At 37.2% G+C, this 13,476-nt stretch overlaps 1 long non-coding RNA gene across 1 annotated transcript; it reads left to right on the forward strand.

Moving 5' to 3' along the window:
* Positions 1–210: 210 nt before the first annotated feature.
* On the forward strand, positions 211–12,827 carry LOC122140492. The gene is made up of 3 exons (XR_006157171.1): positions 211–271; positions 10,712–10,782; positions 11,923–12,827. It is a non-coding gene; the product is annotated as an uncharacterized LOC122140492 (long non-coding RNA).
* Positions 12,828–13,476: the final 649 nt, after the last annotated feature.

Consider the following 13,476-nt stretch of genomic DNA (forward strand, 5'->3'; position numbering starts at 1 on the left):
CATTTGAAAGCAGGTGATGGCGATTTAGCTGTAATCAGGGAACCGGTTTTACTGATGAAATGCGCATGATCATATCGTTAGATATATCGCCCAGCCCTAGTTTGAACTTAAAAACATCTTGATGGATTTGTTTCTTACAAACATGCATTTTTCACTTCACAAGATGTTAATTGATGTACTAGAGTGGTGTAGATTTTTTATTTATTTTGGAGTTTATCATCTGTTTGGACTGTCATTCTGACGGCACCCATTCACTGCAGAGGAACCATTGGTGAGCAAGTGATGTAATGTTATATCTGTTCTGATATAATGTTCATTTTTGGGTGAACTATTCCTCTAAACCTACCAGCTTGCATGATGTATGATGTGTCAAGTTTGTGATCACTGCCTTTATGCTACGTTGAATGCATTTGAAGCTTGTATTATTATTCAAGCTCTGTCAGACAAGGAAATATATCACTAATAAGTGCAAAAGGGTCATGGAAATGTTAGTGCATGGAAACCTGAAGACTGAAAGAGAGTTATTTCACTTGCTCTATACACACACACACACACACACACACACACACACACAGAAAACAGCCATTGTTAAACCCAACCACACAAATGCAAGACAATGCAGCTTGAAGAAAAATGAAAGAAGAAAAAGAACAGCTAATGACTTGAGTGTGTTTGAACAGAGATTGTTGCAAGACTGCTTGGTGTTAAATTACATTATTGCCAGGCGAATAGCCATCCACTTATATAGCTACCATATCTTCCATCTTTACAGAGCTCTACAATAGAACTGATTTCTGTTTGAAAGGTTATGATCTTATTTCTGGCAGCAGAGGACGATTGTCTGTAAAATTGAGCTGGCATAGAGAGTCATCCAGTCATTTTCTGTCAGTCTGTCAATTGAAATAATAGTTTGATCCTTCAATGCTAAAACTCTCGGGCTCCAGCATCTGCAATAATGGCAATATTTTATGCATTACAACTTTTTATGTAAATAATAACTTTTATTATGAATTCCAAATGCATTTTCATACTGTAAGACCAGCAATTCCCAAAATACTTCTAACCTCTCAGGATTACAAACAAACCTCTTATTCTAATCGGCTTGAAAATTTGCACAAAAACTGCACATTTGCCAATTAGTCCATACGGCAGACCAAATGATTTCCCTAATCAGCCTGCAAATAATTCTGCTCTGTAACACTGGGTTTACTAAAAACTCCTAATGTTGTTCAGCTCAGTCTGCATTTCCAGTAAGGTGCATTTTGCACTATGGTTTGTCTTGTGTCTTTAAGATATCCCCCACAAGCCTTTACAGATGTCAACACAATTTGGACTTGACGAACCAACCATAGCAGATTAGTTCATGAATATTAACTAATTATATTAATTTCTCAGCTTTCTTTCATTGTCCTTTAGCGTTATAAACTTCATAAGAATCATCATTGTAAGAGTCATGTCAAAAAAGTCCTTTCAGCATGTTCACGGCCTTGGTTTATGATGAACTGGAGGATATAACAGCTGAGTCAGTGTGTCCTATAGAAATTTGTTTTTCAGAGTTTGCTTCACTACATGAGAATATTCATTCATTTATTAATGAAAACTTCAAGCTCAGTAAGTGAGTCCAGTGTTGATAAAGTAAGCTCTCTGAGTGATTCAGTTCAGTGAAGGATATGGCAAACTGAATAAAACAAAATGTTCAAACAATTTAATGAAAGAATATATATATAAAAAATATGTAGTTAGTTAGTTTGTTAGTGCTGTTATCACCAACTAAAACCACAATTAATTGGTTTAACTTGAACTAAAATAACTAGAACTTCATACATTTTTGAAACTAATAAATGGAAACTGACTCTATGATATATTTATTAAAATAATAATAATGATGGACTTTAAAATTAAAGTGGAAAGAGAAAATATACAAATACAATATAATTCTAAATATTAGCTAAAACTAATATCAATAATACTAAAGTGATACTATCAATGCCTACTAACACATGGTTGTTAGTCAGTTATCAATTAATAAGATCGATTACATGATATGCTGATTATAACGCAGAAAATTATTATTTTATAATTTATTGCATTTTTAAAAGAATCAAATCCCACTTTTAACAAGTTAAACTGACAGCTTTATTTCACACTAAATTAAATCCAGGAGATGAATTTTCTAAAAGTGCTGTTAATATGCTTCTGGACAATGGCCTGCATTATGCATACCGCTTGAACTTTATGTTCTGGGCCTTCAAGCTAAAATAAAAACCCTCAGTCCACATGACAGACCCTTTGAAATTTCACTCTGTCTAATGGGAGGGTCAGTTTAATGTCAGTGAACATATAAAGTGCTCAAATCATTGGAAGCAACTGACCTATTTCATGTTTAAATGAATGATCCTCTCTGCTCATGCATGGCCCATTGCACATGTAAATTTCAGTTATCACTTAACATGTCTCTTGATTACATGATTGATATGACAGCTGCAAAGTCATCTCAGGTCAGCTTGACTCATAACCAGCGACTGCGAAATCTTTCAGGCTTTTTCCTTCGCTGTGCAAGACACACATCATCTGTGGTGCCTCGGCACGTCTCGCGTTGATTTATGAGCACATCCCAGACCTCTTTAATGTCACAGTAATGTGTATTTTCGCTTCACAGCTCCTTTATACTCAACACAGCCACTATCAACCCTTCATGACATTTTCTGAGTCTCTAACCGACTGCCTGCTGCTCCTCACGCGCTTACGCTCACAAACACGCACGTCTGTACCAAATTATCGCTCGTATTTGATGAAGAGTGCAAAAGTGTTGATGACATTTACAAATGTCATACGGTGATATCTTTACAGTAACAAAAATAGATGTGCCACATCCACGCGATGCAAGTCTTCAAACAGACACTCTTTTAACCCTGGTTAACCGAGAGTTATTTGTCAGCGTATCCGTCGACCTAATGGCTCAAATTGTCTATTCCTCATAACCAAAAAATCGAATCATACACTCAGTCAAACGGAAATTACTGTAATGTATGAAGAAGACCTCTGACTGAACTCTTTTTCGTATGTAAATTTCACTCTAGTCATCATTCTTGCAGCACATTACTCTCTCATGAGCATCTATCATAATCATCTGACATATTCATTTTCCTTGAGCGTGTGCTCATGTGTGTGCATTTGTCTGCATATGTGCATTAGGGATCAGTGGCATATCTTTATAAAATATAAGTATTGCCATATGTGTGGTAGCCTATAGTCTTCCTTTAAAAACTTCCTCTACCTTTTCAAATAACATGGTGTCCATCTTCATATTGGATGGATTTTGGAGGAAAGAAATTAGCTTAATTATTTTAACTGAGCTTTTTGTTGTTTTGTAGCTTTATAAACTTCTCAAGTATCATCACTGTAAGACTCATTTTTGTTGTCTTGTAGCTTCATAAACTTCTCACAATCAAATAAAATTGGAAGACATTTATGATTAACCGGAGGATATAATTGGCTGAGTCAGTGTTTCCTATAGAATTTTGTTTTTGAGAATATGAGAATATTCATTCATTTATTATTGAAAACTTCCAGGTCAGTAAGTGAGTCAAATATTGATAAAGTAACCTCTCTGAGTGATTGAATTCAATGTAGTATATGACAAACTAAATAAAACAGAAAACTGTTTGAACAATTCATTAAAAGAACTGACTAATAAATATCATTCGCGAATCAGACTTCACAGTTTAAACTTTAAGTTTCAATTGACTAAGAAAGACCAGTCAAAAAGTCTTGTTTGAATCTGACCACAAGTGGTCGCGCTGATGTGATTTTGTTGATAAGACTCATTAGTTCGAATTAGGCTACGGTGATCTACAGGTGGAGAGGAGAGAGAGTGACAGAGCCAATCAAGTGGAAGGGGATTATTAGGAGGGCGTGACTGACAAGGGCCAATGGAGGGGATTTGGCCAGGACACTGGGGTTACACCCCTACATTTTACGAGAAGTGCCATTTTTAATGACCACAGAGAGTCAGGACCTCGGTTTAACATCTCATTCGAAAGATGCGCTTTTTGACAGTATAGTGTTCCCATCACTACACTGGGCCATTAGAACCCACACTCTCAAACACCTCTTCCAGCAGCAAGCTAGCATTCCCAGGAGGTCTCCCATCCAGGTACTGACCAGGCAACCAGTCTTGTGCTGCAGGGTGATATGGCTGTGGCTTATAGCTATTTATAGAGGTTATAGCTATAACTATTTTATTTACCCATTCTCTGCTAAATAATTAGTCAACCTGATGCTGATTTCCGTTCTTTCAATCGCTTTACTTATCCATCAACATTCCATGTCCATTATTGTTAAACCCACGAGACACAACAAAATCACAGCTCCGATCACAGCCTCCTCCATCCTACTATTGTTAACGTTGTTTTTCTTTGTTTTCGTTGTTGAACGCCACGCACAAATGATATCGCTGTCGACTGGCTTATGTCACTTCCTAGTACACACTGTCAGTGTGAATGCAACCCTTTAAATATGCAGATTTATCTTGTTTGGAACACATGGGGTCTCACTTTATGTTTTTGATTCACTAAAAGGAAAAGGCTTGAAAGAGTCGTTTGCTCATGATTCACACTACACTGTTCACGATAGGTATTTTGTATATTAATCTGCGAAGACCCATTCAATACAGACTAACTTACATTCACAAACATGGTAAAATATGATTTATCTGCCATGGGGAACTGATTGGTGAGTCACATTTGAAGTAGTTTTAAAATAGTAGCTTAGACTTGTGTAGACCATGCACTACCTACGTTCAGTAGATAGGCAAGCCTGTTTAGCAAAAAATAAATAAACTGCTGTGTTGTGCAACTTCTAAAGATCCAAAACTCTTTGTATTGTTTTCCAAAGTGAGAATATGCCAAGTAACGATTTGTTTCTACAGGGAATATGTCCAAGTCAGAAAGCGTGCTTCACTGGAGTCTCTGGCAGGCACCTGTTCATGAGTACTATTTGCATTTTGAAAAATGCAAGTGAATGTTTATTGCACAGTAAGGCTTGCATTTTGTATTTCAGTCCCTTCTGGAAGCTCTGTGATGATTGGTTAGGACTTTGCAACAAATGACCCCTAATTGAAATGGTGATTTGCATGACAGTTTTGAAATTAACAGCACAGCTGTTATTTAGTCACACATAGAGCACTTTGAGATGTAATTAGCAGTCATAATATTAATTTTAGCATTCAAAATTTTGCTTTTTATCTGCTGTAAAGATTGTTCGGAGTCTAATCAATTATCTTCATTCCTAAATTGCACTGTTTAGTTGCATTTTGGGAAGCAGCTGTTAAAAAATGCAGACACCAAGTTAAAAATTATAGATTAGAGTTCACATTGATAAGTGGCCATTGTGCTTCCCTACAGTACATACGTATCGTCAGCAGGCATGATGTTGAAAACCAATCTCACCGGCATGTGACTCATTTTTCCTCTCCAAAATTCAGCCTCACACACACTGCGTGTCATTATCAAATGTGAGCAAAAATACAAATGGCAGCAACAAAAGGAAGCCAGAAAATTGCTAATAGCACAGCACCACCTTGGGGTAGATTGTGAATCAGAGCACAGTTTTAGGCACCGGTTTCTAACTCCTTGTTCATATCTTGAAAGAACGCCAGCCTCCCATGAGCCTGGCTGTTCTCCGGCGCCAGTCTGTTCTCCCGGCACTGCGCTTTTGTCTAGCCCACGAGAGTTGCGCGTCTCTTTCTGTGCATAAACCAGAATGTGTGGTATGAGAAGAGAGCAATCACTCATCCGTCCGCAGGGAAATGTGAAATGGCGCTTTGGTTTGCTCAATGCAGGCAGGTATTAAAGGCAGACCCGGAGCCCCGGTCCCCTGAGCGATGATCTGCTCGGTCCTTCGGTATCCCACAATGCCCCTGGGCTTGGTAAAGCCCCTGTCCAATGTCAGCGTGCGCTGTCTCACTCACAGATGAGTGTTATCTCCCCAGGGTCCCGTCACGTAATCTGTGTGAGCTATAAATGTGTTTGTGTTTTTCAGCAAGAGGTCTTGAACTACATTCTGTAATTTCCAGCATCACGGCTGAGATAGATTTGAGATTTAAAGGAGATTTAGACTCTGATTTCGTCTGGTATTTCTAAACGCGCACATAAAGAGGGCATGCAACAACTATTATTTGCCTGAGAAAAGTACAGATAGGCACCTAGGCAGTATGACCAAAATCCTTGAACAGTATATATTAATATTAATAATAAATACTACCAGTGAAAAATGTAGAATTATTAGGATTTTTTTATGTTTTTGAAAGAAGTTTCTTTTGCTCACCAATGATGCAAAAAAAAAAAAAATAAAAATATATATATATATATATATATATATATTTGAAATGTGAAATCCATAATATTTCACCATCTGAATGTCCAGCTCTCTCTTCCACCTTTAATACCACAACTGAGGTGAGACCCTTGAGCAAGGAACCGATCCCCCAACTGCTCCCTGGGCACCACAGCATTGGCTGCCCACTGCTCCAGTTGTGTGTTCACGGTGTGTGTGTGTGTGTTCACTATTGTGTGTATGCACTTGGAGAGGTTAATGCAGAGCACAAATTCAGAGTATGGGACACCATACTTGGCCACACGTCACTTCACTTTCAATTTCATATACACCCCAGCCCTATAGAGTCTTTAATCTGAACTTCGTCTGTTTGTTTTGCTTTCCAAGGTGAGATTCAAGGTGAGACTTTATTATTGTAAAGCAGCCAACACTTTCAAACAACCTCCCTTGCGTGAGAAGGAAAAATGAGTCTTCAACAATGGAGTTCCCATCAGCTACAGGCGAGTAGATTTGAGGAAATGTCATTATCAAACAACATAGGATGGCACCCAACTGTGTGTGTCCCTATAAAGTAGCGTTCTAGAACGCTGCCACCTTGGTAAAGTGTTGGCGATAAGTGCAGTACAATCGTCGCTTGATATGGACCATGAGAGCTTGGCTCGTAACTAATGGAGAAATCTCTATTAAACTTAACGAAGGGAGCCAAACATCTGGGCATCATGTTTTAATTGACAGTTTGGTGCACGCATTGGATCCTGCAACAGATTGTCCAATTTTTTCTCTATCGCACTCTCACACACGTTCTTATTCTGTCATGCAGACGGCTACGTTAATCTTAAAGGACTTAAGAAGAATCACTGCCTAAAATAGAAGCGATTGTTTACTTCAGGTGCTTAGTCTGTTAGATGAGACCACACAGTCTTTGGCAGCATGATATATTTTTAAGATTTTAAACTTAGAAAGTCATTATAGTACAATAAGTCAGGTTATAACTAAGTCTATAATTTGTGGTACATTTTGTATTAGCAAAAGTGTGTAAATATAATATGTGTTCTCAATAAAACAACAGTTGGTCTCAGTTAATATGTTTTATCTGCTAGTTGCTAAGCTTAAAAATTAAACTCCGTTTTGATATTACAAGGAAAAGGATATTTGATGCCTCAGACAGGTAACAGTTCACCATTTTGGCTCATAATTTCAATGGCAGGTCTTGTTTGGCCCACCAGTGTTATTTTCTTGATCAGGTTAACCTCAAATTTTGACAGTTTGATTGGACAATGGTTTTACGGTCCTTCGCCTCCCACAGATGATATAAATGCATATAAATACATGTAGACCTGTTAACTTAGTGAGTTAACCATCAACCAATTTTGAATTAAAGTCATGATACAAATATTGCAAGCCATAACAAATGTAGCCAACATAGTTGATAGGCAATTGACAATAAGTCATTAAGGTTAAATATATATATATATATATATATATATATATATATATATATATATATATATATATATATAAAATAATAATAATAATTAAGAGGACATTCGCCATAATGTGTTTGAAATGTCCGCTAAAGAAAAAAAAAAATACATCACATGAAGCTTTTTTGATTAACCATTTTTTAGTTTTCAAGGGGGTGTTTGGTTACTAATAGTAATAGTTGAAAGATTTTTTTGTGGACATTTAAATACAGTAAATTTTACATTTTAAAGATTTAAATTTAAAATAAAAAATCTATTTTCAATCTGTTTTCTATTCTAATGTATTAAGATTGTGGAAATAAATTAGATAATCTTGACTTTAAAATTTTTTATTCATTTTAAACTCAAGACATTGCAGAAACTGTAATTTAAAGAACATAACAGCAATTTCAAGCAAACCTGAAAAACAGTGTGCACAAAAGATATCAGTGTGATTATAGTATGTATTCGTTCATTTGATAAAATATGATATTTCTAAAGAAAATTGTTAGAAAAATATATTATCTTATATATTATCAATGATTATCATCATTGGACATGAAATGTACCCTAAATTACAGAATGCCCCAAGAATTCTGTTCTTTTAACACTTTAAGATGTCCTATTACCATTGAGGAAAATTTCATCAGAAAATTGTGCGTGACAAAGGAGAAGGAAAATATCCCGAGATGAATTAATGTTGACTCTCTCGCTTCATGTGAAGTTACTGTTGAGCATTACTAATTATAATTTCATTTTCCCCTATCCCTGCCCCATGTGGCATTCAGATTTATTTTGAGAGAGCATTTGCATCTCAGAGCACTGCTCACGCAAAATAATATAAAAAACATTAAGAAACCAGAGCATTTGTTTGACTGAAAGACACATTTTCTAGTTGATTAATCTACAGACTTCATTGTGTCCAGACCACCACGGTTCAAAGCTAAGGATTTTGATTCCAAGCACGAATAAACGGCAAAGTTAAGTAAAGTTATCCTTTTGATCCAAAACTAGAAGTGTTATGCTTTATCATTCACAGATGGGGATTAGAAGGCATTTGGTGTTTTTCCTCGGGATTAGTGAAAGCGTTAACTCTTAATGTTGGATTCTGCTCTTGCATGCTTTCTGTTCGTTTACACTAATATCCGAAGAGGCCAGTCCTGACTGAGTAAGGTCTCTTTCAGCAGAGTTTGAGTCCCACAGGTTCTTACGCCTTGACTTCTCTTATACCTCGCAGCAGTGTTTGCACATTCTGGACAGGTATGGGACTTTGTTGGTTTTCCATTTCTGCTGAAATTGTCAGTGCTGGGTAGAGGAATGGGGAAAGAATGTGCTCTTAATTTGTGTACAGTAAGGCCATAAGGGTCAAAAAAGTAAGTTTTGTTTCGTCTTAGTTCTTTGTGAAGACTAGAACAGGCTGTACTCCTTTGTAGCAGGTTTTGCTTGTACTTTCTTGTCTCTCTGAGAAGGTTACATTCGCTGAGTCTTAACATCGTCAGGGCTTATTTCTTAGTGTTGGGTCGCTCTTAGTGTCAGCTCTTCTGTTCTTTGTATTCTCAGTTCGAAGGGACAGTTCTCTAAAAAATCAAAGCATTTAATGGTAGGGTAGGCAGTTTAGGAGAGCCTAGCAATAGCAAGCTAGCTTTGAAAGCCTAAGATCCCACCCTCACTGCAAATCACTCTTCAAAGCCATGCCTCGTCTAAAACACATAAAAACTCATTCACCGGTGAGAAATCATTACAGAGTGCATAATATTGCAATAATAACACCTTCCATTCCTGCTCGATCTGCAGTAGCATAATGGAAAGTGCTGATGACGTATCATATCTGTGTGAACAGAGTGTGCAAATGCATGCATTGACAGGCAGATAGGACAACCTATCATAGCCCTCGGACCCTTACTTTTATCCATAAGACACCAAAGCAGAAGTTTTGCAGAACGTTCAGGCTTCTGTTTTCTAAACGAAAATCGATGATTATTTACTGTCAAGCATCATGTCAGCTGAATTCACCATTTATTCTGTCTTGTCACATCTTCTGCAAATAACAACTTGTGTTTTGGCGTTGTCTTCAAACAAAGCTATCATTTTGTTCAAGAAGACTTGGAATAAAGCATGCAAGTGATATGGATTTTAACAATACTTTTGCGTTTGGTCTTTTTTTTTATTATTCTTGACAAAATAATTCTCCATCCACTTAAGAAATGAGAAACTTTAAAGGATAGTGAAAAAATAAAACATTCTTTTACTCAACTTCATGCATGTTGTTCCAAACCTGTATGAAATTCTTTCTTCTGTGGAACACAAAGAAGATATTGTTGTAGAAGATAAATGTCTTAGTGTACAACAGAAGCCCAAAATTACAATTCCATGTGAATTATCATTTAATTCTATGCAAAATAAAAAGAAAGAAAAATATTAAAGATTTGGAACGGCATGAGACTGAGACATTTTTTGGATGTGTTGCCATTTTGCTTTCCTGTTTGCCCACTTTTACCGTCTTTTCAATCCAGTGTCTTAATCATTTCCGTTTTTTGTTTTAATAACAATACTCTGTCTAACTGTTTTTTTTTTTTTTATTCTGGTACTCTTCCAAAGATTATAACCATGAATGCCCTGACATTTTACATGTTTATGCATTTGGCAAAAGCTTTTATCCAATGCAACTTGAATTGCATTGAATGTATGCATATGCTGTTTTAGCTACAGGATACTGATACTCTAATTAGATGCATGTGCTGTTTTAGCTACAGGATACTGATACTCTAATTAGATGCATGTACTGTATTTTGTTTGGCTGTATCTTAAGGCCATTGCTTAGGCTTATGTGATTATATATATATTAATAGCCATTTCCTGTATTTAATTTTATTTTTTTGGTTGTTTTTTAATGATTGCTTTGTGTACACTAGACCTCACATCCATAAACAACAGTGTGCTGTGCAACAAATTCAGGGTTTTTCAGCCAGGTTTGCATTGGGAGGTCAGTTTTAGTACTCTTTATTTATCAAGAAGAATTTTCTGTAGCCTTGTTAAATTTTGCACTGGTGCTTATGTTTAAAGGGGTCATATGATGCGATTTCAAATTTTCCTTTCTCTTTGGAGTGTTACAAGCTCTTGGTGAATAAAGAAGATCTGTGAAGTTGCAAAGACTAAAGTCTCAAATCCAAAGAGATATTCTTTATAAATGTTAACACTCATCCACTCCCCCCTGAAACGGCTCGTCAGTATGTGGGAAGATTTGCATAACGCTGCCCAGATGTACACGCAAAGAAAGAAAGCATACCTTTTATTCTTGTTGTAGTATTGTTTTTGCCGCCATGTCGTATAGACGCTGTGTGTTTCACTGTGAAAGGGAAACTACTTTGTTTGGCCTTCCAAAAGAGGACGATATCCGCTTTGTCATGCCTGGAGCTGATCCGTGCTGGTCGCTGAGGAAATACATCAACTTTGCACTGTGGATTGCTGAATTGTCTTTCACTGTGGACGAAGCGGAGTCCAGCCCGGGGTCTTCACATGTGGTTGCTGCAAGCCCAAGGTACGCTCCTTCGTAGAATCCACCTGCCACACCGTTCTCAAGCCGCCCGCCTCCGCTCACTCAAGGCCACGGTGTGTGACGCTGTTTTGTTGAGAAAGCGAAACTACTTCGTTTTTGCCTTCCAAAAGAAGACACGACTAGAAATCATGTTTATATCACGTTCATAATGGGTTTTATGTTTACTGTATGTCTCGTCGCTCCGGCCGGACAGGGCATCACAATATGTTAAGAGGCGTAACATTTCTGTCCCAAGCTTGATGCATTCGGCCAATCACAACGCACTGGATAGCTGGCCAATCAGAGCACACTTGTAAAAATCGACGCGTTTCAGAAGGCGGGGCATAGAGGAGAAACAATAATGTACAGTATGTGGAAAATAATGTGTTTTTTGAACCTTAAACCTCATAAACTTATTTCATTACACCAAATACACAAAATAATGTTCTTTTTAGCAGCATCATATGACCCCTTTAAACCAAGCTTGATGTGTGTGTGTGTGTGTTTTTTTTTTTGTATGTTCTAAGGGCATAATTTAACATGCTTTTGCAGTCTTGACATCCAGGTTGTTATTCTCGCCTTTTTAAGGTTAACTTGGACGGCTCACATGTGAAGTTGTGAAGGAGGTCAAGATGACGGAAATCAACAATGTCAGATCATCTTGAGAATCCGGTAGAGTCAGACCAACTGCAGAACGAGTCCTCGCCAGTTCTCTCAGCCACCCTCCCTTTCCTCGTTCTCATTTCATTGCCAGGTAGCTCATGGCACGGCATGATGCTGTGTAAGCTCCATCTGTTTGGCGCGCGGCTGGTGACAAACTGCGAGAGAGGAGGCCTAGTCAGTTGCTGTGGATTGCATTGCAGTGGAACCAATCGGCACCTTCCCACATGGCCCAAAGAGAAAGCCCCCCGGGAAACCCTTCAACACGGCCAGCCTACAACCCAGCACACAATTTGTGCTCCGCCAAATATGAAGCCAACTTTCTACCAACCCTGACTTCACCCTTGATCAGTACAAAACAAAAAATGAGGGCAGCAGAAAATGAAATAAAAATGAAGGATTTGAGAGATCAAAGCGTTAAAAGAGTAGTTCAGCCAAAAATAATAATAAAAAAAAGTCTGGTATTATTTACTCATGTTGTCCCAAATTCAACTGCTGTTATTCATTTATTTATTTATGGAACATACACATATATATATTATTTTGACAAAATTAATAGAAGGACTCCTATCACAGAAAGATACAAAACAAATTTTTGAACATTTATGTTTTTGGTTCCTCGCTGGATTAACAACCTTCCCATCCTTATCCAGGCAGCCGAATCCCTCACAATATTCAAGAAATGACTAAAAACTAATCTTTTTACTGAGGGAACTTAAATGCATCCCACTGATGTTTACTCTTTGTTGTACTCCTCATTTGTTAGTCAGTTTAGATAAAAGTGCCTGCTAAATGAATAAATATGCAATTATGCTCTTTTACATAGTCTTGATTTTGTTTTGGGGTGTACTAGAATAGGCCCTCACACTAGGTTGTTCGAAAAACACATTATTTTTCACATATTTTACATTATTACAACACCTCTCTCCCCAGTCTGGCATGAACTGCTCAAATGTTTCCTGTATCAAATGAAGGCCCGCCTTTTGAAATATGAAATGTGATGTGATTGGTTAGCTGGGCCAGTGTGTGTTGTGATTTACAGCACTCTGCGCCTGGTCAGGAAATGTCAAGCCCCTTGACATCCCTTACGAAAAAGAAGTTTATCCAAGTGTGCTATTAGTAAACTTCTTTTAAACTAAAAATAGAAAAGTATGCTTTTAGTTTACTTTTTATGGACTTCTCAGAAATGGGCTTTATGTACTCCTCAGAAATATACTTAAAATGGCATTTAAGTATACTTGACTTATACTTACAAAAAGTCTAAATATATTTGAGCTATACTTGTGCTATTAAAATCTGTGTTTTCATTATTATATGTTAGAGGGCGCTAGTACACATCTTCTGCACAGAATTTCTAAAAAAACACAAGTGAAGAAGAAAAAGAAACAACAGATACTAACGCATGTAACATCTGACATGAAACAGCATCAAAACTGTAATGTTATGGAATAAATTGTCGACCGATGAAGAGGTAATAATTAC

The sequence above is a fragment of the Cyprinus carpio genome, chromosome B18 (assembly GCF_018340385.1).
Source record: "Cyprinus carpio isolate SPL01 chromosome B18, ASM1834038v1, whole genome shotgun sequence".
NCBI lineage: Eukaryota > Metazoa > Chordata > Actinopteri > Cypriniformes > Cyprinidae > Cyprinus > Cyprinus carpio.